The sequence below is a fragment of the Malurus melanocephalus genome, unplaced genomic scaffold (genome assembly GCF_030028575.1).
Source record: "Malurus melanocephalus ecotype Western Australia unplaced genomic scaffold, MMel_1.1 scaffold_428, whole genome shotgun sequence".
In the NCBI taxonomy this organism is placed as follows: domain Eukaryota; kingdom Metazoa; phylum Chordata; class Aves; order Passeriformes; family Maluridae; genus Malurus; species Malurus melanocephalus.
In genome coordinates, this window is record NW_026623660.1 from 70,203 (window position 1) to 73,685 (window position 3,483).

Here is a 3,483-nt window from a genome sequence, read left to right on the forward strand (position 1 = left end):
AAAAAGAAAAGAAAAAAAGATTAAAACTGCCTGAAGGAGTTTGCAGTCGGAAATCATGAGGCACCGAGCAGCTGGATGCCGATCTCCCTAAGCCGGTGGGTATTTCTTTTGTTAGTGGCTGATCCCATCTTCCCCCTCGCCTGCAAATCTCTAATCTCTGTAAAGATTTCTAGTGAGTACTTGCTCAGGTAGCTGCTGGTTTCACCGGCCAGGATCATCCTGCTCTCGCAGGAATCRCTGCTCCCCGCTCTCATCTCTCATCCCACGGTCACACTTGATGTCTCTGTCACTGTCACTCAGCGGGTTTGCCCCTCGGGAGGGACAATTTAAGGGAATATCAGCRGAGGGGCCACTTCCCAAGGCTTCAGGTGGCACTTGTCACACCTGGTGAAGTCCCAGGTGCTGTGATCTGTCCCCTCCAGCCCGCCCAGTGCACAGAGCTGCTGCTTCAGTTTCCGACCACTTTGGGCACTTTGCAAGCCAGACCTCTTTGCATATAAATAGCTACTCCTTTTTTTTTTTTTTTTTTTTTTTGTTCCTTTTCATTATTTGACTAACCCGCTCCCCCCGCAGTTTCATCCCTTCTCACGTTTACAAGAGCTCTGACACACTTTTCTAAAGATCTCCTTTGTGTTCATTCTYTTTCAAATGCTATTTTAACGTGTCYTTTTACTACCAAGTGGYASTGTAGAAASTAGGAGCCCAGAAATATATATATACATAAAAAGATGAACCAGGCTGGGATAACTTCAGGTTTGTAGCGTGTTGCCTGGGAAAACCAAACACCCTATAAAATGGTAATAAAATGTTAATGCAACAAACTCATGTGATTAAGGTCCACTTGTGCCTTTTAGGCTCTCAGAGCTGAAACCATGGTTTTATTACAGCAGCTTTTGATTTGTATCATCTGAACAAATGGGTTATAAAAGTAATATAGGGCAAGTGACTAAAGTGCTCTGATTCCCCTCAGCATCCTGCCTGCTAATGCCTTCTCCAACTTCAGTTACTGCTCCCGTGAAACAAGGATTATTTAATCATTAATGTATTTTTTTTTTCTTGCTGTAAGGATCCTGCCAAGCCACTCTACTACCYTTCCCCACTTTGCACCTCTTCTCAGCACCTACTTTCTCACCTCTTTTAAATTTTCCATAGAAAGACAGGGTCACACTAAAGGGAAACCCCAAACCGCAGTGATCAGCCCGAACACACTTCACATACAGGCAGCTACTCAGCCTTGAAGCATCCTCGAACCGAAAATCTCCCCGAGTTGGGCCATTTGGGTCACTCTCCCCCTGATATGAACCATTCCCGGCASGGACCCAGCCCCCCGAGCCCAGAGCAGAGCCCGCTCAGCGGGGCCGAGCCGCAGCCGAGCCCCCCGCCCCATGCGGGGCTCCGATCCCCGCACCCCCGGGGCTCCCCCGCACCGCTCGGGCACCGCCCGGCAGCTCCWGCCGTGCCTGGAGAGGCTGTCCCGGGCATCCCCCGCTGTGCCATCCCTCCCTGTGTCCCTCCCCGGTGCCCGGTRCCCGGTACCTGCTGCCACCGCCGCYGCTGCCGCTCTCCGCCACCTCCGCGCCGCCGGGAACGGGGCGGGCACCGCGCCCTGACGGACGGACACCTCCTCCAATCGGGCACACAGCGCTGCCAGCCGGGCCAATGGTGCGGAAACTGGGGCCGAGGAGAACGCGGGGAACGGCGGAGGGTGCGGGCGAGAGGGCGGGATGGGGAGGAATGGGAGCGGGAGAGAGACGGGGATGGCAGCTGGAGAGTGTCTTGTGTTTATGGGGAGGAAAAGGGGGAGAGGGATGGAGGAGCGAGAAGAAGGGGGGTAAGGGGTAGGGGTGAGGGCTTTGGCATCACATCAAACCCGCCCWATTTCCCTGCCCCCCGCGCACCTGCAGCCCCCAGGCACGGCTCGGGCTGGCCACCCTAGTCCAGGGTTATCTCAGCCTYCCTGCACCCCCAGCAGGCTCATGGGGAAATTCTGGGATACATCCCTGCACCAGACCCATGGGAAAATAGTGCTGAAAGAGCTGCATCCGTGTGTGTGGTGGCAGAGAGCAAGGACAGGACTTGCGTCTTTCCTGTGGCTCCTGCTGGAGCTGAGCTGGCGTAAGAGAAAGTGGAAAAGCGGGTGCAGGGTCGTTATTGAACCCGGGACACAAACGCGGCTATCGTGGCACTATCTGTATGGTACAGAGCTGTGCCAGGCTCTGTCGGGCTGGGCAAGGCTGAATTAATGATTGCACAACCCCTCCAGAGCTGATGGAGCTGAGCAGGAAGCTGTGGGGCACCCCAGACCCCCCTGAATTTGCATTAACACATTTTCTGGGGCGTTTTTTCTTGCCTCGCTGTCCCAGTGGTTGGTTTGAGGTGCAGAGGTGGCCCTTGGGCAGTGCCACAGAAGAGTCTCTGGATCAGTACCCACTCCTGGGCACTCCACACCCTRCAGAAATTAAACCACATGGGCTGGAAGAACCCCAGCAGGTGCCATGTGCGTGTGTGAGGCTCTGACCGTGCCCACCCAGGCAGCCTTTGCAGCACTTTTCCTTTTTGCATCTCATCCAAGAGCTATTCCACATCACCCGGGAGTTCAGCCCATTTCTGCGTGCTCACAGATAAATAATTCAGGCTCTGCATGTTTAGCTCTGAAGTGCAATCAGCGCTCCATTTCCCGGAGTGCTCAGGATAACCTGGGTAATGGAAAAAGCCCAGCTAAGGCTGCATGAGGCAGGGAGGAGGGCAGAGATGTGGGCAGATTCCTGAAATCCAGCTGCCATGCTGAGCCCTGCCGTCCCCTCTGTGCCCAGGGCAGGGCCAGCAGTGTGGCACCTTTCCCAGAGCTCAGGGACACCAAAGGAACCAAGAGGACATCGCTGCCTCCTCCTCCTCCTCCTCCTCCTCCTTCTCCTTCTCCTCTGAAGCAGTGGCTCCAAGCTGGAGCTGGAAGGTGCTGCCTTTTTGTGCCATTCTTGCTCCCCTTGGATGAGGTTCTCGTGGAGTTTGGTTCAATTGGGCGCTGTTGAATCTGCTTTGAAAGTAAAATGAAGTGTAGGAGAGCCTGTTTATGACAGGCTGTGACCAGGAAAACCAGGAAACATTTGCTTCGTGTACACACAATGATACTGCTTTATTATACACAAATCATTTCCTGCACCGAAGCCAGGGCACTGTTTTGGCTGGTGCTGTGCAGTCACTGATGAATAAGGCCCCGTTTTAAACCATTTATACTCTAAATAAACAGGGACAGGACAACAGATGTGGAAAGGTTTTGCATCAAAGGCACCCAAGCTGGGGAAWYCCCCACATTTCCTGTTCTGTGGTGYAGTGCAGAGCTRCATTAATCATGGCATCCTGCTCCTCATCTCTGCTTCCTTCTCCACATACATTTTGGTCCATCCTACCTCGGATGAAGTTGTCCTCAGAGGTGCAGAATAATTTTTTTCACTTAGTTTTAGTGATTTTTTTTTTTTTTTTTTT

At 53.1% G+C, this 3,483-nt stretch overlaps 1 protein-coding gene across 1 annotated transcript in view; it reads right to left on the reverse strand.

Moving 5' to 3' along the window:
• Window positions 1–1,745, reverse strand: part of SLCO4A1 (solute carrier organic anion transporter family member 4A1) — a 24,234-nt gene extending 22,489 nt beyond the window's left edge. The window contains exon 1 of the mRNA XM_057379972.1: window positions 1,537–1,745. The gene's annotated coding sequence lies outside the window, so the exon portion shown is untranslated. The remainder of the gene's footprint in view (window positions 1–1,536) is intronic.
• Between the last annotated feature and the right edge of the window lie 1,738 nt (window positions 1,746–3,483).